Source organism: Scomber japonicus, chromosome 22 (assembly GCF_027409825.1).
Source record: "Scomber japonicus isolate fScoJap1 chromosome 22, fScoJap1.pri, whole genome shotgun sequence".
Lineage (NCBI taxonomy): Eukaryota > Metazoa > Chordata > Actinopteri > Scombriformes > Scombridae > Scomber > Scomber japonicus.
Window position 1 is genome coordinate 9,289,244 of NC_070599.1, and position 22,346 is coordinate 9,311,589.

Here is a 22,346-nt window from a genome sequence, read left to right on the forward strand (position 1 = left end):
GTCTCCTTCATGCCGCCTTTGATACGCTGCTGAAAATATTATATCAAGCTGAACTGCACATGAACGAGACAACAGAAGAAGTCAATTTTAGCACAGCAGAGTTATTGGAGTGTGATGTTTTGGGTGCAGAGGGTATCAAGGACAACAGTTTTAACATATTCACACTGTTGCCCACATTTTATTATACACTGTACTGATGGAAGCACAAGTAAAATACATTAAGCCCTCTGTAAATCTATGGGAGATTTAACCATTTATCTTTAGATGTAGAAATACAATGACAATGGAAAAAACAATCTCGCCACAAATCTCATTAAGTCGCAATTCTGGTGTTTTTGATCATATCACACATGAAAAATATCGAAGTTTGAACATCAATAGCTCCGGATACAGCCACTCAGTTGATCTTGTGAAGAGATTGTTTTCTCAGTAAAGAGAAATACTGTTTCAAAGCACAAAATCATAACATGAAATAACCGTAGTCATGGCTAAAAGCTCTCACACACTCATTTCAGACAGGAGACGTGGGTCGATTGAACACATTAACGTAAGACGGTTGTCACAAGTTAAACTCTGGTCGCCAGTGTTTGCAGAAAGTCTGCAGCATAGTTCCACACACGCTGTTAAACCATAGAATTGCACAGAATTATATTCCATCATTTGATATATAATGAAGTTTCTGGTTCACCTCTTTCTGTTTTTCTTTTGCCCTCTCTTTCTGTCCTCTCAAGAAGTCAGACAAACATCAGTATCAATGGAGATAGCAGTTCTAATGATACACACCTGTCCTTTCAGATAAGATGCTGATGCAGGGTCAACATGAGTATGAGACTGACTGTGAAATATTGTTTGCACGCTTATGGAACTAACACAGAAGTCTTAGATATGATTTCATCCTGCCACAATGTTCTACAGCAATGCATTAGTTTGTCTTGCAATTACACACACATCTCGAATGCTCCTCTTCTTCCTCCTCGTATCTTTTGTCACAGCATCAGGCATCTCTCCACTGCCACGGAGAAATGATACAAGCTTAAATCTTTTTAGTGAGCTCTCAAAGGAATTCGTGATCAGGCTCTCAAATGTATTTATTGCACCTGTCAGGTTTTTTTTGTGTGTGTGTGTGTGTGTGTGTGTGTGCATGTAAAAGAGAGAGAAAGCATGAGTGTTGCTCTTTCTGGAAACAATGTGAGAGTCAGAAAAACAAAACAAGCTTCTCATGAAATCAAAGTTTCCTTTGTAGTTTATTGTACTGAAACATTTGTCACAGTATTTCAGTATGACATGAGACAGTGAACATGTGGGCAAGACCAAAGGGCGTATTTCAGTTTTTTCTAACTTTCACATACACACAAACAAAACTAAGTTCTTGTTAAAGGAAGTGGGCGTTATATTTTTGAACCATTTTTAAGCAAATTTAAGCAGAAATACAGTAGGAAGCTGCAGGTGTTGGCACGTGTCAGCCCCTTGTCTGCTCAGCACTTGAAAGACTTTCCATTCGTCTCAAGGTTGTGGTTTTTATTTAGAACAAAGATTATTCACTTCTAGGCCAAAACCACGTTGCATTTTTTAAGTGCCACAGCAAAAGTTTTGTGTAACATGTGCTAAAAATTTAGATCAAAAACAGTTTTTGAGAAACCCTCTCATTTCTTTCTGTCCTTATACCCTTCTTTTTACATTCACTCCATCTCTCTCTCTCTCTCTCTCTCTGTCGCCGGTATTTGACCTCTTGGGCCAGTGACCTCATCAATAAGGGGCTCATTTGGGGGAAGGGCGGGGTCAGGAGTGTGTATGCATGTGTGTTTGTGTGTGTGTGACCCTGATGGGGCCCCCTAGCATAGTTCGATTAAGAGGGGGGAGGAAGACAAACAGGGAGGGGTCACACAGGTCCCCCATCTTCCGCCATCTTAGGTTTCTGTCCATTGACTGCTTTGGATGCCCCCAGATCTGGTGTGTGTGTGTGTGTGTGTGTGTGTGTGTGTGTGTGTGTGTGTGTGTGTGTGTGTGTGTGTGTCTTCTGTTCTCCTCTCCTCATGGCAATCTTGCAGGTGGACATGACAATCACTCATTCTCATCTCCCTCTATATAAATCTCTGCCTGTCTGAGTGTCCACCATCCCTCCCTCCCATTCACTGTCTTCATTCTGCTCCTCCTCTCCCTCTTTCTGTCTCTGCTCCCTCATCTTTTTAATCCATTTCTCCCTCCCTCCCTCCCTGCCTTTCTCCCTTCCTCTGGTCAGGTGAGAGGGAGGTGAGGGAGACAAGATTAGGAGGAGGAGGAGTATTAGCCTCACTGTCTGGAGCCAGTGGTAACCTTATATCTCTACAGAGAGACACAGAGAGAGGAAGGCTTGGTAACTTGAGCTTTAGTGATTGTACATTCAACACAGAGGTCATTTTTGTAGACACTGGATATGAGCGCACACACACACACACACACACACAGACACAGTCTCCACCCTGCGCCAAAATGTATGTGTGCTTCTAGCAAACTTCCATTTGAAAAGCATATTTTCTTCCCACTATCAATGATGTAATCCTAGTGCAACGTCGCCGTGGCGATTGTCCTCTCCCATCCTCCGGAAACAGAGGCTCTGAGGGTCTTGGCTGATTGGCTTGTCCAGGCAACTGGAAAATGGACTTTAGTCAGCTCTGTGCCCTCGGGCTGTTACATGCTCTAGCACACACTCACACTCACACACACACAGACACACACACACACACACGTACATACATGTACTCAACACAGACAGATGAGCTGCAGGAGAGATGAGGAAAGGAGAAAAAGGAAATGGAGAGATAAGAAAGAGATGGAGAGATATAATAAGAGGGGAGAAGAGAGAATGCATATTTTCAGTTTTGGGAACATATGATCTCAGTTTGGTTATGTATATCATGGCAGTTAATAATTATGTATGTTTTCAATCCAAATAATCCTTCCAGCACAGCAAAAATGGATGACCTGTTGTTTGTTTTTGTAAGTTAACACACTGTACACAGCTTTGGTGTCTGATAAAGCAGTCATGCCAGTAAACTTAATCACTTAATTTAGTTCATTAGGAACAGGAAAGAGACAAACAGACAGAGGTTAGCATGAATAGAGTGAGAGACAGGAAAGGGAAGGGCTTTGAACAATCTGAGAATCTGAGAAAAGACAGGAGAGAGGCTGGAATAAGGGCGGTTTCATTGGGATTTAATCAGTCCTAGCAAGCAATGGTGAAACAGTGTTCATTAGTGAGTGGCTCTGGGCTGAATGCTGTAGTTGCCTTCAAGTTGCTTTTTTTCATTGAAGTCTGATCTTTCACAGCCTCTGCCTCAGCTGCTGAGTTGAACTCAGTCAGAATACTTTCTCGCTTTGATTCACAGACTTTGACTTAGAGAACTTGGCCCAGTTTCTCAAAGTTGGTCCAGCTTGTCCCAATCTCTTGAGTTGGTTTGACTCGTTGACCCGTTGAACATACTGGCCTAATTCCTCTCAAGTGAACTGATCAGATCTCAGTGAGCTGAAAGCCACAGTAATATATCCAATTAGTACACATATGTGATCACAGAACAGGTCATTTCATTAGTACATGAACACACATCTGATCACCAGAGAACAGACTAAGAATAACATTGCAAAATCATAATCTTTTTTAAATGTTGTCATCATCTTTAGCGGGTTAGGTGGCTTAACACCCATTATGGTTTTTGCAAGCAGTTACTTTCTAACTGTATTTGCTGTTGATGAGTCCTGAGTTTCTGTATTTAGTGGACTTTCTAGTCTTTTTTAGTCATAGAGACTAAAACTGTTCATGTGTGTAACCGACCAACTGCTCTTGCAGCTATCGGAAATGGTTTTAGAGTAACCTAACACTAAGTTGATACACAAGGTTTCATTGCCCGCTCTGTTGAAAGTTTGTTGTCTAACCACACTCAGTATCACTGAAGGGTGTGGTTGGGTGATGTCATGGGAGTATACTTCTATATCACTGAAGCAAGATGAGTTAAGCCAAATTAAACCACTGAAGATCAGCAAAAACAAGATTTTGTTAAAGGGAAGGTCTGCTAAGAGTCAGATACCAAAATGAACAATTGCACGTTAGATTAAAAGATCAGTTTTGGAATGTGCTTTCAATGTAAATGATAGGGGGCAGAATTTACTGTTCCTTCTGTGCAAAAATGGATTTAAAAGTTTATCTCAAGCTACTATGAAGCGTCAGCTGTCCAAATTAGTCAAATCATATTTATTTTTCTAGTCTTTTTCAGTACTGAAATTCCTTCTTTTTGTCACTATTGTTCTACCACAGCTCTAAAGGGCAACACTATTTGTAGAGAGTGAATCTTATACTAAAAACACTTCATCTTTGGAATATATCGACTTGATTGTACTTACTCGGACTGATTTGTGCAAATGTACATAAAGATGCGCATGATCAGGTGATGTAATATTCTGATGGCTTCATGCTATTCTACTGATTGATTGTGTATGGTGGCAACACACCACGAAGCATAGCATGTTTGTTTGGCTTCAAGAACATACACAATGGCAGTAAACAGCTTAAATTGTCTGTATTTGCATTACTGAACATTGTCTAAGTAAGTAGTTGGTGATCACCCATAATTCAGTAGTGATATTTTGTTGTTATGTTTACTCTCATGTCAGTGTAGTCAGCCCTCAGGCCACCACATCTCAGGTTAGACCGCAGACAGGTCGCATCCCCACAGCACAGCATCAGGGTGAAGGGGACCAGATGTGTCACGTGGTGGCACAATGCCGGCCCCCACCCCCCACCCCCAGGGCCTGTTGAAGTGCCTTGGGGGGCACTGGATTTTGGATCTCCCCTCCCTCCTGTCAGCCCCCTGTCCCTCTCAGGCCGGGGCTTTTCCTGGGCAGCGTGGCACAGTGTGTGGCCTGGCACGGAGCCAGAGCAGCCAGCCTGCCTGCCTCTGCCAGCCTCCCTCCCCTGAGACCAAAGACAAAGCTGGGACACAGCCAGACACTCCACGCTCTCCGTTTATCTCTCCATCATTCCCCTCCTCCTCTATCTAGACTGTCTTTCTTTTTCTTCTCAATCATTCGTGGTCATTCTGTGTCTTTGTGTACATCCCCTTTTTTATCCGATTTTGTTTTTCTTTATCACTCCATCCCATCTCTTACTCTCTCTTTTTTTTCCACTACACCCATTCCTCTTCATCTGGTTTATCTTAGTATCTAACTCTATCTGCACCGTTACAAATCAAATTATATGTCAAATAATAATACAAATCATTACACACACACACACGGTCACTGCTACCTTGTTCACCACAGCTACACACACATAGTGGCTCATAGGTAAACTTTAACTCCCTCCCTGTACACACACATACCCAAACACACACAGGTGTATGGGTATCAACCTTCCAGCTAAACACACACTCTCTCACATACTCTCCCACACAACTTCTAACCCACTTTAGATTAACACACACAGACACACACACACACACACACACACACACACACACACACACACACACACACACACACACACACACACACACACACACACACACACACAGATTTCCCATATAAATACACATATAGCCCCACTCAACACATCCCCTTCCCACACTCACACATACACCCCCCTGTTCTCTCTGCGGTGTGTGTGTGTGCGTGTGTTACAGTGTGTCTGTCATCCTGTCGCTGTGTGTGGGCTCCACATCAAACCCGCTGCCTAACCAATAAAGGCTAGTGGTAGCCACCAGTCTCAGCCCGGCTAGCATGCATCACTCAATCTGTGTGTGTGTGTGTGTGTGTGTGTGTGTGTGTGTGTGTGTGTGTGTGTGCGTGAGTGCGTGAGTGCGTGCTCCGTCTCCCACAGCCACCCACGGTGCTGACGCTAACTGCTCTGGTTGACTCTGCCGCTTTATGGAGGGATGAGTGGTTCTTTCTTTCTCTGCCTCTCTCCCTTCACATCACACTCATTTCCAACTTTTCATTTATTTGCTCTCTCTTATTTGCATTCTTTCTGTCCATCGTTCTTCAACACAGCACCGTTTCATCTTCCATTTGTTGACTCTGTCATTTTCATTATTCTCCTTCCTCCCTTTTTTTTTCATCTCTCCCATATCTTTCTAATTAGCCTGTCCATCACTCCGAACCACAAACGTCTCACCTCACATGCAAGAACATTTAATAACGTCCCTCTATATGTAAGCGTGGTCACACAGAGTAATAGATGAATTCCTTTCCTCTTTTAAAAGATATTTTTTTCTGATATTTTTTGTATGTCTTCTTGCTGTATGATAGCCTTGAGTCTGGTTACTGTTGCTCTGCTACTTCTGCTCCAGCTTTTGATTTGTGAACTTTTGGCGCCGGTCACGTTTTCGGAAAAGATGAGGGTGGTGAAAAATAATTAACGCTGTCTCCCCTGAACCACCACTGTCCAAAAGCTCCTGTGAAAGGCATTCAGGTCTATATTCAGTTACCGTAGCTGCTTAGTAACGACCAGTTGGAAAAAAGTTGCTGGAGAAAAGAATATGTCAATTTTAGTTGGAAAAGTGCAGTTGAAAAAAAAAAAAGTTAAAGTGAAAAGATGGAAAATACAGAAGTACTACTTTTAGGTGCAGCAGAGGTTGTAGACATTTAGCTCAACTTTGAGAAGATATTTTTATAAGAGTGAGTAAGTGAGTTTAAGAGTCACGTTTTGGTCACTCATTCACTAACTAAGTAAAATTCATGTCGATACACACTTATCCACGGTCACATACACACTCGCTCAGTGTCAAAACGTAAAGTAGCACAACCGTCGCTAAGCCCGCATTCCTCACCGTGAACTGATGTGGCCTTCAAGATGCCCTCCCCCACTACCCCCCCACTCTTCACCCTAACCCCTCAACCCTTACTCACCACATCAAACCCGCACGCCAGAGTTCCCCATTATCCCCGAAACACATTTCTGTAACAGCCTTTCATTAAAGGAAAGGTCTAGCCTATTACAATGTGAGTCTTCTTTTATAACGTTGGTCACCATTTCTATCAGTCATAATAAAACTGCAGCCGCCAAAGTACAAGTTGTAAATACACCAACAGTATAGCAGGGTTATCTTAACTACTTCATCACTATTACACAATTACTACCTAATGCGGAAATGTATTATCTTCCTTTACCATCCGTAATAGTAGAGCAACCTCCCAAGCACGTTTTTGGAGTTAGAAAAAAGTATGAAGTATGAAAGTGGCACAGCTGGTGTTTTCCACACATTTTTAGATGCAATATCTGAACAGCCCCATAAAGAACACAGTCTAACTTGGACACTTGGCATTTTGTTACATTGCTGTTCCACATAAGCTGGACATATCACTATACGCCTGCTGATCAGTACTTAACACATTAACACCTAAACCCCAATGCCTTCACGCTACAACCTCTCTAAAATTACATATAGTTAAAAATGAATCAGATGATACGGTTCTGTACTAAAGGCTTCAGCTGCATTATGTTGAGGCTAAAGTTGAGCGTCACATTTCATTATTCTGACATTGTCTCTTTTACTGCTCTCACTGACTGTGTGTGTGCGTGTGTGTGTGTGTGTGTGTGTGTGGTGTGTGTGTGTGTGTGTGTGTGTGTGTGCTACCAGGGAAAGAAGTATGTGTGTGCTGCGTAGGTAATCTTTTTAATTCAATGCAGTGTTTGAAGTTTTCCCTTGGTCGGCTCCAAACTTTAAGATCAAACGCTCAGGTCACAGCTCTCCCTTCATCTCTGCATCCTCCTCCTCCTCCCATCATCCCCCCCTCTCCTCTCTCTCTCCTTCTCTGTGATCTGGTGAGACTAGCACAGGAGTGTCCTGCAGATAAAGTGGGGGCAAGATTAGACATACTGACGCCCCTACACACACACACACACACACACACACACACACACACACACACACACATACACACACACACACTCTCTCACACACACATACGTGTCACAGAGACAAGAGAGGACACAGACAGTTAGTTGCACCACCGCTGACCAGAGAAGACAATGACAAAGACTTTATGGATCTAAATGCATCAAAAACTTTGTGAGTGTGTGTGCAGCTGGTACAGCCAGTTATTTCATCATCACTCTGTAACCAGGGCTATTTTTACCCCACAGTCAGACCCACAACCCTCTACATGACTCACAACTCACTACAAGCCAGTCATACAAACACACACACACACAAATTAATCGTGGATTTCCACATAGATGTACGTGGTGGTGAAATAGTCTTTCGCTTGTCCCCTGCCCAAGTAAGAAAGATGTGTTTGCCTCTGTTGCTACGGTGTCTGTTTGTGTGTGAGGATTTCTGTGCAAGTGTGTGTGTGTGTGTGTGTATGTGTATGTGTCACGTGCCTCTCAGGCAGACGCTGAACAGCTGCATGTGGTTTGTGTTTGTGTATCTGACAGCGGCCAGCCTCTCTCTCTCTGTCTCTCTCTCTTTCTCTTTCTTTCTTTCTTTCTTTCTTTCTCTCTCTCTCTCTCTCTCTCTCTCTCTCTCTCTCTCTCTCTCTCTCTCTCTCTCTCTCTCTCTCTCTCTCTCTCTCTCTCTCTCTCTCTCTCTCTCTCTCTCTCTCTCTCTCTCTCTCTCTCTCTCTCTCTCTCTCTCTCTCTCTCTCTCTCTCTCCTGTCTGGACTCATGGTGAGTCCTCCTTCTCATTCACCAGCTATCAAAGCACTGACCAAATGACGCTCACTCACACACAGACACAATGCCACATTCACTACACATACTACTTCTTTTGTGTCTTTGCCTAAGAGGAGCCAGATGCAAAGTAACACATGCACATGCTTGTGTTCCTCAAACTGGTGTGTTTGTGTGTGTTCCTGTGTCTTTTTGAAATTTATATGTTTGTGTGCCCGGTCCTTTGTGTTCGAGTTCCCTTTGTTCTTGGCATTTCTGTAACTGTGTGCACGTTTCTGTACTTGCGTGCGTGCAAGTATGTCAGCATACTGTACATGATCAAGACTAAAGTTTTATGTGTGCGCGTGCACGCTGCGTCTCCTCGTTACAGAGCTCATTGTTTTGTCTAAATCTCCTGTCTTTTCTCTTTGGGCTTGCTGACTCAGCTGATCTGGTGCATTTAATAGGGTGTGTGTTGCAGATCCGGCAGCGTTTAATAGGGTCTGTGTGCTTTCTGGGCTCTGATTCACGGCTCATTCGGCCAACAAGTTTCAGAACACAGAGAGAGAGAGAGAGAGAGAGAGGGTTTGTGGCTTGTGTGTGTACTATGATACCATTTTAACACAAGTCATTACAGCATATGTGTTGGCAAAGGTATCCTAGAGAAGTATATGCTGTGATCTTTCTATAGGTGGAAGGTGGAGGAGTGGAGTGTGTGTGTGTGTGTGTGTGTGTGTGTGTGATAATGTATTGACCTTGTCTCTCATTGCGAGTTCCCAGAACGTTGATGAATAAATAAAGGCGTGACGCCTCCCTAGCGAGCAGAGCCTGTGTCTTATGCTAGTAGGAAGACAGAATGACACCACACACTCACACAAAGCTATCTTCCACATTGTTTGCAGGCTTTATTTGCACAGTGAAATAATGTTGGTTCTCTGTGATACTCTGACCTAAATGCTATCTTTGTCTGTGCCTCTGCATTCATATACATTTTATGTGTGTGTGTGTGTGTGTGTGTGTGTGTGTGTGTGTGTGTGTGTGTGTGTGTGTGTGTGTGTGTGTGTGTGTGTGTGTGTGTGTGTGTGGCAAACTAGGCAGTTGTCCAGGTCCTCACCCTTTCCTGTTGGCCCCCTATGTGTGACGCTTGTCTTGTGTTTCATTTCTTACTTGGTTGTGTTCCCAAACTGCATCTAAGTCTCCAGGTACATATTTGAGGTCAGTGTTTAACACTGTCCAGCTCTACATGCTTGCAGAGAAACTCTGCCACAACTCAATATCTGAACACTGCACAGGCAGCATATTGGAGTCTTAAAGTCTCTTTGCATCTATTTGTCCTTTGCTGTAGTTGTGTAATTGTAGGACATGTAGCTTACTGTATGTATAATGAATACACTTTTCACATTGTTTTCACAGGAATAAGCCTTGACCCACATTTTCCCAGTTTTATCATCTTGACCATTTAAAATGTAATTGTTTTATTCACTGTACGGATTTCAGACAAGGAGGGGGTGGATTGTTCCTCTGCACAACAACACTAAATACAAAAGTAATGAGAAGATTTTGAGGTTGATGACATAAAAATGGAGACCGAAAACTGATGCAAAATCCTCCCCAGGGTCCCAGAAATGCCAAGGCTCTCTGTGTGTGTGTGTGTGTGTGTGTGTGTGTGTGTGTGTGTGTGTGTGTGTGTGTGTGTGTGTGTGTGTGTGTGTGTGTGTGTGTGTGTGTGTGTGTGTGTGTGTGTGTGTGTGTGTGTGTGTGTTCAGCAGAAAAGCCTCTTAGGTCAAAGCTTTAGCATCCATATAAATGACTTGAATGTAAAGAGAAGCATGAAGAACACACATGCACGCATTTCCCCTCTCATCCACTCCGTGTATATACTCTACATGTAGGGATCAATGGCCCCCACTGTCATGCCTCACATGCTTACAAAGACTTTCTTATACAGCGTCTCTGGATGACTTCTGCCATACGTTGTGTGACATATTCAGTTATCACATCAAGTCAGAGAGGGCACAGCACTGTAAGGGGGTGACAGGCACTGAGACAGGACTTCAGACTTCCTTCCTGGCACTGATGGTACTGCCATTGGAAAATAGTGTGAGATATGTGCATGGTCTGCTGCTTTACGTAGTAGCTACAATATAGAGATATGATGACTGTAGAATTTTCCCTTTACACGAGCTGCTAAACACTGCTAATACTAGATTCACATCAAACCTACAACCAACTACCAACACAGTGTACATAAATTAAAAACTAATACTGCACGTCTAACTTTGTAGATTTTATGGATTCTCTTCTTAGCAAAGACTCTGGAAGTCTGCAGGAATTCTGCTTGGAGCCTCTTTGGACTTTATGAATGGCGGATTCTCACATTCTCTGTCAGCAGTTCTGTGGGAGTGGTCAATGCAAGACCACTTGCTCAGGTCATGAAGGTTAGAGCTCTGTGAGGTCAAAGGTCAGGCCAGACAGTTAAGCCCCCACACGTGCCCCAAGCAGGTGTCATAGCAACGAGGCCAGACAGAGGGGAGGGGACGTTTACAAATGCACCCTGGCAGAGATTAATGTGAGCAGTAAGAGTCAAACACATATTCTCACTCACATATACACACACACACATTTAGAACCACTTGACAACACGTGCTCCTTCAGATGTGGGATTTTCCTCCTCAGTCTGACTTAGTGCTTTTGCTTAATTTGGTCATCTCCTCCCACTGAAATTCATTACATTCCTCCCTCTAATTTGCACAGCTAAAAGCCTCATTTGCAGCCATCTATCAGAGCAAGATCAACTGTATTTTCATCCAGACATGTCATGATGCATACGAGTGACAAAACTGACTCAATGATAAATTAGGCTGCAACCTCCCTTTAAAATTTCCAAAGACCTCTGTAAGTTACTATTTCATTCTTAGAAGCTAATACTGTATCACATTGTGTTTACACTGTGTAAAGTTCCACATTAAATCTGCAGACTTCCATTCATGATAGGCTGCACTGAAGCCTCCTTCATGATTTACTCACCTTGTTGCATCTGTGTTCCTTTTTTAAATTAGTGTGAGGGGGAAAGTCCGGTCATTGACTGGTCATGTTTTGTTTTCTTTCCTTTGTGTCTGTTCATTACAGTCGCCATTATTTAACTGTCACAGACCTGGGACAAGTGTAAGGACATCTCATTAAAACCACTATAACTCATAATAATGGCTGTCATGAACCCAGGTGAACTGAGCTTATTAGGAAACATAAATCACAATGTGGTAGGTGTATTTATAACCCCTCACTATGTCCCATATTTAAATACATACATACATCCAGACAAATGTTGACTTTCTTTATTATATTTTCTACAGTTTTAATATTTATCTACTTCATTGAGTCACATGATTACATGAAAATGCAATGTTTTACTATGACAAGGTGTCTTGTAATTACTCTTGACAGTTATGAGAAGTGTCGAGGTTGTTTATATTTTTCAGGTGCGCTGCCCAGAGTTTATACATCTCTGCTGAAAGTGCACATTTTCTTTGATACTTTATTTCTGCAACTTACACTTCAAGTCAGCAACACATGGTATTCATAAAGGCGTTTCTGTTTTCTAATTTAAAGAGAAAGTTACCACATGTAGTACATAAAAGTGTGGACAACTTTGATGTGGGCTCCCAGGATTAAGGTCACTATGATTTAAGTAAGCAATAAATTCCTGTGCGCCTTGTCTGTGTCCCTCTTAGACACAACACTCACTCACTCAAACACACACACATACATAAAATGTCTTGTCCCTTTGGAAGTCAGGGTTGCAGACATCAAAGAGAAGCAGGCAGCCACGTCAGTAGCCACTTTCAGACTTGCACTGCTCTCTTTAAGTATTCTGGCATTTTTACGCGTCTACATCAAGTTTGAAAATCATGCAGAGTGATTTGTCTGTAAAAGTCACCTCTGCAATCTAACAGTACAGGACCTGTTGGCATTTCTGTGATTGAATGTAATTACAAAAAGGTGTACAGCACACAGGTTATATACTAGTGCTGTTAAAATGAACAAGATGAACACATTCCTGTATTTCATAGTGCCAGCATGAAGATAATTGTATCATATGAAACTAAAAGATGGGAGGAATCCATTGGTACCATGTCATGCTAGCTTATTTGGAAGGGGGCTAAATAATGCTCCAAAGTTAAGCTTAATTTTGGAAAGAGGAAAGGAGTCTCTTTGGACTCTGTCTGTATCTGTCATGTGTGAAGCTGAATCTTTCCGAGTTGTTCTTTTCATATTTGCTTGGACTATTGTGGATCTTGATGAAATTCAACTGGCATTTGAACATGGAACACATTTGTTGTCATTAATTATTATTTATATTAGAAAATATTGCTCTCTAAGATATCTTATTTTGATAAGAAAACCTGGTTTTGACATTCAACTGGCAGTTGAACATATAAGCCTAGGTTTTCTTATTATTTCTTTTGCTTCTGTGCATATTAGAAATGTCATTCAAGCTGACAGTCAATGGAAATGTGTTGTTCACAGGAGAGAATATTTTCACAGTTAAAAAGAGATTAAACAATAGTGTAAATATACTTCTTCAGTGTTGACTCTGCATTCATTCCAGGATTATATATTTTAATATCCATTAATAGAAGCTTCCATATTAAAAAGAGAAAAGTGATTAATTAGTTATTTTTGTAAATCAATTGACACTCCTATTACATACCAGAGACGCCACATGTATTAGAGATATTTCATGCACATCTTGTTACACAAGACAAAACCAAATTGTCTAATGATTAAATTATAATTTGATATGCATGAAACATAAACAATCAAATATAACAAGTGAGCCAGTGCTCGGTTGCTTTCTCATGGTGCAGACCACAGAAGATTAAAGGGAGAAGGGAGAGGCTTGGAAAATGGCTTCAAGTGATGTTTTTAATGTTTGGTAGCATCAGACCAGCACCATCAATTTTTGATATCTCACTTTCTGCACAAAATCACTTTCAGTACAAATCAGACCAGCAGCATCAATTTTTGATATCGCACTCTGTACAAAATCAGGTTTTGTGCCAAATCAACACAAAAATCACTTTCTCTCTCAAAATCACACAACTAGTTTGAATATTTTTATTCTTCTCGTAATCATTCAAAAATGATCTTCCTCTGTTCGCTTCTAGCCTTGTTCTCTGTCATGTGTAACACTGCCTCTGCCTCTCATGCTAATACACACAGATCCACCCTGTCAGCAGAGTATTGCTTCTCCCATCTTTTCTTCATTGATTAGTTAAGTGTCAGAATGTGGAAATAGTCACACTTGCTCAATCCCATTTCCCACACAGCCTCCAAACCACACCCAGTCAAACAGAGCTGTATAAACACTGTAGGCAATGAGAATAAGGGATTTGTAAGAGATAACTATTTCTATTTTCAATACTGCTTCAGCAATATTTGTCTAATGCGGTAATTCTCTGAGTAATTGAAAGAGGCGGAAGCAGTAAAGAGGTGTCTGTAAGGAAAACAAATGCAAGATATTAAGATATGACGATCGGAGACAAAAGAGACGGAGCAGATTGGAGCAGAGATGGAGAGAGAGAGAAAAGGTGAAAGAGAGATGAGAGCATATGGATGGAGGAGGAGGGAGAGAGAGAACTAATTAAAGAAAGTAGAGTTTTAGTTGGGTGTTGATTCCAGGAGGAGTAATGGTCCCAGGTGTGTACGGGGGGGGGGGGGGGGGGGGGGTAACGGAGGAGAAGAGGGAAAGGGAAGGAAAACCTCATATGCCATATGTTCTCTATCTTCCCCACTTTCTTCTCACTCTCTTTCATTCCCTTTCATTTCAGGCTTTGCATCGGCTCACTAAGACGAGCTGATCTTGAGTTGATTTTTTTTTTTTTTCTTCCCCGCTTCATCGCTACATCTTCCTCGCCATTGTCGTTCTATCTCTCTCCATCTTTAGCAGCTTTTGCAGTACCGCAGGTTAAGTAAGGTGACAGCAGGACTGAGTGGGTGGCGGTTTTAGAGACGGAACGACTTTGTGATTGTTTGCATGTGCTTATGTGTGCGTTGCAGAAATCCTCAATAGCTTCCATGATTTGTCCTCACAATCTAAGGTGTGTTTAGTGTGGATTTCTGTTTGCTGTACTCTCTGTAGATATAGATTTCAGTATTTGTCTTGCACATTCTTTTTTTGTTGTTGTTTAACCTGTGTTTGAGTCGCTCACTGTTTGAATGTGGATTCCTTTTGTGTGTATGGAGTAATGCCGCAGCTTTGACAAAGCACAGCAGCGAGATTGGTTGGAAGTATTATGGAGGTAACACTTTGCAGGTTGTTCTGTCTTGTTTTGTCATACAGATTTGTCAGTACTATGCAAGTCCACATATCCTCACTAGCGTTTCATTCCCAGTACAGTACAGGAGCAGGCCACAAGTTTAAAATGACATGCGGCCTAAAAATAGCTGCTAAACTCACTCACCCTTTCCTGAACACTGCCTTACTCCGGCCGGATAGCCACCCCACCCCCTCCACCCCCCAGCCCCCGGATCACAAATCTCTCCACCCCGTCATGAAATGCAAGCTGCTCCCACTGTACATTCCACTCAGAGGAATGAGCCAACTCCCCTGTAAATTACGGAGCAGGGGGCTAGTCATTGTTTTCTACCAAACAAAGGCAGTTAGCAGGCAGGAGCGGAGCAGTTTCCAAACCCGTGGTTTTGTGAGCTCACTGGCCGGGGACCCAGGGGGAAGCTGCTGCTGTTGTGTCACCAGGTTGGAGTGCCTCAAGGCTCCGTCCCGGGGCCCCTCTTTTGGTCTTTCTTTCCTCTTCCTTTTCTGTAGCGACTGTGTGTCTGTGAGTGTGCCCATGTGCGGGCCCTCAGGCTGTTGTCAGGCAGATCAGTGTTGTGAGTTAGTGCGGCTGTCTGCGTCTGCCTACATACCTCCGTTCCCTAAAGAAGGAGTAAGAAAGGAGTTGAAGGTAAAGAGGGAGACGGGGATCGGGAGGAGGGAGGAGGGGGGGGGGTTATAACAAGAGAGATGGAGTGAGCGCATTCCTCAACGTGCACAAAACATGTCCGCAGGGGAACTGCAAGCCCAGCAAGATTCACAGACTTCCAACTTCTTAAAACAAGTCCCCCCCCCCCCCCACCAACCCCTTCCCCATCCTCGTTATACACCACCACCACCACCACCACCACCTCGTCCTTCAACTCCTCCCCCTCTCCTAGGCCCTAGAGTGGTTTAATCGAAGGGATAATCTGTGGAGGAATTCTAGAAGGCAGGAATCCAGGGATTATCCAAAGAGGAAAAAATGGTAGATGATGGAATATTTTGGGGTTTACATGTAATGATTGCTTGGGTTTTGTGCCTTGAGGTTTGAATCTCTGACAGTTTTGGTTCACAAATGAAACGATCAAAATTAACAAAACAATACAGCATCAACTTAAACAGGATGTGCTGTCTCCTCTGGGAATGTGTGATGAGTGGGACAGTTGCAGTATATTTTGGGAGTCTACTGCAGTGTGCTTCTGTAAGAGCAGCTTTTTCCAAATCCAAAGCAGAAGAGGCTTGTCCAAACAGTAGTGATACTCAGGGTTTATTCCATTGTTTCTCCTTGTGTGAATCAATTGCCTCAACAATAGCTTTGTCTCTTTTTCTTTGATGGCATTGTGGGTATGTATTGTCTTCCCAGGAGACAGTCAGTCTTTAAGCTTTGTCTCAAAAGGAACAGTCTCAAGATTTCATTCTCACCTTGGAAGTGAATTGACACCAGCCTGTAGTGGTCTCCGCCATGTAAGAATTAAGTTACACCAGTCTTTAGTCAGCTCCATCAATCATTATTAGTATTCAGTGTCAGTGTAAGTCATCTGGTATTCAGTTTCACACATAAGGAATGATTAAATGCTGGCTTCTTATTAGCCAATCAGACATCACTGTATGATCATGATAATCAGCCACGTCTTATCTGGGTCACCTAAAAATGATGGTGTAGGAAATGAAATGAATTGACAATTATTCCAGTAATAATTACTGAACTGTATGAGTCACTATTAAATGTATCTACTGCTTCACTTTGTCATTATAAATCAAATGCTTTTCGGACTATTAGTTGGATAAAATAAATTGGAAAAAGTCACCTTGGGCTATGGGAAACAATGATGGCCATTTTTCTCCCCCTCCCAAAGCCATTCTGAATTATAATTATGTATATATAGATGTATGTGTGTGTGTATTTTCTATAGTGAATAAATTAGCTTTTTCCTCAGTGCATGTTTTATCTGCCTGTAAATGCAACATTCCCACAATCCCTCTGGACATTACCTGATGTGATTGACGTCCTCCTTTAGGAATCTGGCTCCAATAAATATATGTTAGCACAGGATGGTGTTTAAGATGCTGTTATACTATCTGTGTACGGATGTGTTATTGTAAACAAGCTGCATGTTTGAGGCTTAGCTCCCCCTGTCCTACTTAACTGGTCGATAAACAGGCTTTAGCTTTAATTATGGTGATGTCTGATAGCCCTATTTCACATTGTTACATCATGTGAGTATCTTGTTTATGTGTTTTGTCTGGCCGTGTGTTATTTTGTGTGTGCGTTTGTCCATATCTGCCACTATTTCTGTGTGTCTATGTGTGTGTGTGTGTGTGTGTGTGTGTGTGTGTTAGAGGATATTATGACAGTGGGTGTATGTCTTGGCTGGCAGCTGTAATCACTACCACTCTGTGCGGTTGGTCAGTACATTGAGTTCTGTTCGCCTTGAGCATTTCTGTATGTGTGTGTCTCTATTTTCATATATACATGCATGGTTACATCAGATCGTGTGTGTGTGTGTGTGTGTGTGTGTGTGTGTGTGTGTGTGTGTGTGTGTGTGTGTGTGTGTGTGTGTGTGTGTGTGTGTGTGTGTGTGTGTGTGTGTGTTAAATGCCTCTGCGTATTTTCTGCTATCCTGTCTTCTTGTCGTAATATTTTGACTGAGTCTCACTGTGTTCAAGTGTGCATGTGCGTATTTACAGGTTAATTTACTGTGAAACCTCCTTCATATAGTCTAAATACTTCACTCATCAGAAGGAAATGGGCATAATTAGCTCCCTTAAAATACTCCAAGTCTTTAAATATGTCTGGTTTGAATGTTCCACTGCATTCAGTTTCACTTTGAGGTCAATTGTTGTCGTTTTCAAGGTGCAAAACTAATGAGAGGAAACTTCAATTCTCTTACTGAGGTGTATTTCTGAGCATAATGTATGTGATTGTTAGGCTCTCATACATTTTTGAGTGAGCTGACACACCTAATGACTATACAGCATAAAGAGACATAGTCAAAAAGATGTGACTGACAGGCTGAGAGCATGGAACTATTCTACAATGTATATATCCTCACTGCCACTGTTATACAGTATGTTGTCTGTCTGTGTGTGTGTGTATCATCACTTATATCTGTGGTATGGTTGCTTTTCAGGTGCAAGCAACATCTGGCCCACCCGTTTACAGTCAGTACACACCCAGAGTGGGCTCAGCAGTGGCAGGTAAGAAGAACAAGCATATCTGTGTGTGTGTGCGCGCGCGTGCGTGTGTGTGTGTGTGTGTGCGTGTGTGTGTGTGTGTGTGTGTGTATGTCTACCCTAATAGATTATCGATGCACTGTTGGGTTGGTTGGCTACAGCAGACTGTGGAAATGGGCCTGGACTCCCCTGAGGAAACTAGATATCTCCAACACACACACACACACACACACACACAAACATCCACACACACATACAGTAGCTACAAACACAGGCACGATGTGACACTGTAGGAAAAAAAAAAGCTGTCATGCACCGGACTATAAAGCACATTTTGTACACTCACACACACACTTACATACAATTAGACACACCATACACCTGCTGGGTCTTTAGAGGAAGCTGAGCTCCATTCTAGCTGCATCTGAAGATGAAAGGAGGAGAGGAGGAGAGGAGAGACAGGCATGAGGGAGAGGATGAGGAGGAGGGATTAGAGAAGAGGAAGAAGAGAGGAGGCGGAGGAGGAGAGAGAAGAGAGATGGGCATGGAGGTAGAGGACAAAGAAAGGGAGAAGAGGAGGAGGAGGACGAATAGGGATGAAGAGTGATAGCCAACTCTGCACATCCCTACCTCTCCTCTCTTCTTCTTCTTCTTCTTCTCTCACTTCCTTTGTGAACAGATGGGTGGAGTTAATAGATTGTGATGAAATACATACATACAGTACATACACACTGGCAGTCACACATGGCTGCACACACACTTTCACTCCAACAGACGGATGCAATACTTTTAATCTCCTCTTGTGCTCATTACTCTTAAGGCTTCTCCTAATATTTCTATTATAAATGACAGTGACTATTATATTTACATATGACATGGCCCCACTGGTGTGTGTGTGTGTGTGTGTGTGTGTGTGTGTGTGTGTGTGTGTGTGTGTGTGTGTGTGTGTGTGTGTGTGTGTGTGTGTGTGTGTCTGAGTATAGCAGTTCTGGACTAACCAGGTCAGGCAGGTTTTGCAATCTCCTTCCCGCAGTGAGGGCACTATACACAAACATGCGGTGTAAAAAAAAAAAAAAAAAAAGTGAAGCAAGACCGAAACGATGTTGATGTTTTTCCTGGACAGAGAGACGGACACAGAGAGCGAGGGAGGTAGAGGCTCCCGGCAGATGATGAATCAGATGAGCGGAGAGGGAAGAAAAAGATAAGGCGGGATGAAGAAAAAAGGGGGATGAGAGGTGGAGGGAAAAAAAAGAGAAGGCATCAAACTTGTGAGCCCTGTGGGTCTTTGCTCACAGAGAGAGGAGGGTAAATGGAAGCATGCTGGAGAATTCAAATGTCTCGGCGTCAGTGAGTTCACGGGCTGAATCCATCGCAGATCATAACACACTCTCCTGCTTGTGCTGGGAACTGATGAAATTTGTGGCATGTAGAGTTAAATTTGGAAGTAAGCATAAGGAATTTTCAGCACTGGGAACTTAAAATGACACCATAAAGGTTTCACATTTAGGAGCTCAACTACCTTGACATATTGTAAGATGGCATCAGTAAGCTCCGCACAGTACACTCATTTATAAATCCGAAGCAGACAACCTGCGATTGCGTCATGCCAGCAGATAACGAAGGCATCACATGGATTGTTGGGTAGGAGAAAAAACAGCCAAGAAAGGAGGGTGAGGGAGGGGTTTACACATTTTTCATGATCAAATCTGTTGTTTAGATAAAGTAAATATTAAATTTTGTGTGCTGATTTTCTACCAGTGACACCAAATATTCCTAAGTGCAAATGAGATGCAGCTCAGCAGTGCAGTTTAGGCTGACAGGGCTGTATTTCTGCATAAAAACTTTCCGGTAGCACTTACAACATGGCTTTTTTTTCTTTTCTCTCTCTCTTTTTTTTTTTTTTTTTTGCTATAAAAAGGATTTAGCATTTTCAAGACTGTTGCAGCTTGGGTGCATTCGGAAGTCATTTTCCTCACATTGACTAAGACGGGTGGTGCTGCATTTCAGATGGCATCCTTTTTCTTTTTATATTTAGTATCTACTGCAGTGGCCTTTTTAGAAAGTACTGCATGCAGTGTTCATACGATTGGGACATACCACTAAATCATAACATTGAACTTTGACCCTCTTGCTCATACATCCTTCGCAGTCCATAGAGCAAAGCATTGTCATCGGTCTCACTCGGCAGTTCAGTAGATGTATCTTCCACTGTGCAATGGATTGTGGGTATAGCCAGCAAAGTATGTTGGCATGCATATAATAAACTGCAGCTGAATGTAGGACATCCTGGTATTTCTGGCATGCTGCATTTGCCAAACTATATATTGGGACATACTAAATCTTACTCTGGCATACTAAATAGCATGGTAGTATGGGTTTTGGAATGCACCCTCAGTCCATAAAGTTTAAACAAATAATGGATGTTGTCGCCATGACATCACCCGTCGGTTCACGGAATTCATTTTGAGTCCTCGGGTTTGGCATTTTGACCATCGCCATCTTGGATTTTTGGAGTCTGAAGTGATAATATTTTGACAATAGGGTGGAGCTGACACTAACACTTACTGCTAGGTTTGTTAGCACAGTGTGTTTACAGTCTGTGGTTAACTGTGAAGATTCTAATGCTAATTATAGCTCAAACAAACAAAAGTTTTACAGTTAACTTTCATATACTGAAAATACACTGAAATATCAAGCGCTATGGCTACGTCTGTGAATCTGGAGTTACACCATGGTTGTGCTGCTGTATCGTCTATTTGACTCTAAATGGGACCATCATTTACGAAATGCACATCATGCTGTATTGAGGAAGACTTGAAACTAGAGATTGAGACCATAAACTCATTAGGGAAGTGTTTAATGAGGTAATAAATCAAGTGAGAAGACATTGTCAGCTTTCTGCCAGTCATGGTGGTCAAATGTACTGCCAGCATGGACTCTGTGCTCCCAGTCAAACAAGTTTAGTTTGATTTAAGTTTTTTTTCTGGCCAGACCACCCTCTCTCTTAACTTTAGCTGTGTTTACATCCAGCTGTCAAATAAATTTTATGCAAACTTTGCAAAAAACGTGAAATGCAAATTTGGTGTTTTCCTTCAGTCAGTTTGAAGTGAATAAATAGGCTTCCTGAATGTCAAAACACTGTGAAAGCTGGAAAGAGTCTTTTTTAAGATTTTTTTTTTCTTCAACATCAGCTGATTTTAGACATATATCTCTCGTTCACCGGAAAAGGCAAACGCACATCTCCACTCAGCCATAAGCTAATATGACAGGTAACTATCATGTCACTATTAAGGGCATTTTATACTAGGAGTTTGACATTTCACCAGGGCACGGTGGCTCACATGTCATAGGGGTTAATGAGAGTCCTGCTGTAGATACCCATTACATTATATTTGCATGGAAAACTGCTATTGCTAGACATGAATGATGATATTGGCCTATTCTACAAAACCCCAAATTATGTTCTGTCACAACGCTTTTTTTAAATGTCCAATTTTAATATGTTCACCTTCTACAATACCTGTACATGGCAACTATGGTATGGTTAAGACAGGCATAGTCATCAATCACGGTTAATTGCAGGTTTTTATCAGATGAGATCTCTTGCTATATAAAGGGCACAATTCATTGCACTGCATTCCTGCCGCATTGGCGCCGAATGCCAATATCATCCAATACGGACATCCACTCATCACGCATCCACAATTACTTGTCGAAAAACGAAATTTGTCACCGAGCAAAAAAGAGGTTCAAGTAAGCATCAATGTTTTAGCAATAACTGACCAAAGTGCCTCCTCTTCATCTCTCTTGTAAGACTTGCTTTAGTGAGGAACCAACAGCAGAAGGAGGAGAGGGTATTATATTTGATGCGGGGGAGGGGGGAGAGGGGGGTGTCGGGAGAGACGGTTCCTAAACCAGTGTTAATTGAACACAGCTGTACCTCGTTAAACATTAATTGGCAATTAATCAGCTCACATCCCCCCCAGTTGAATTTATCTTGAATATATCTTTAGAGAGAGAAAGAGAGAGAGAAAGAGCAAGGGAGGGAGAGAGAGAGAGAGAGAGAGAGAGAGAGGAATAAAGTAAATTATTCACAGTAGCACAAGGAAAGCCTGTTCTAGCTCAGCCTCCATCTCCCTCTACTTTTTTCTCTCTTCCATCGCCTCACTCTTTCTCTCCCTCTCTGTGCTCCATTCAGCCCATTAATCTAGTTTTCTGCCTTTATCTTCACTTCC

At 42.3% G+C, this 22,346-nt stretch overlaps 1 protein-coding gene across 2 annotated transcripts in view; it reads left to right on the plus strand.

Moving 5' to 3' along the window:
• Positions 1-22,346, plus strand: part of kdm6ba (lysine (K)-specific demethylase 6B, a) — a 94,201-nt gene that overhangs the window by 17,310 nt on the left and 54,545 nt on the right. For both annotated transcript variants that reach the window (XM_053343894.1, XM_053343891.1), the window contains exon 3: positions 18,069-18,135. The gene's annotated coding sequence lies outside the window, so the exon portion shown is untranslated. The remainder of the gene's footprint in view (positions 1-18,068; positions 18,136-22,346) is intronic.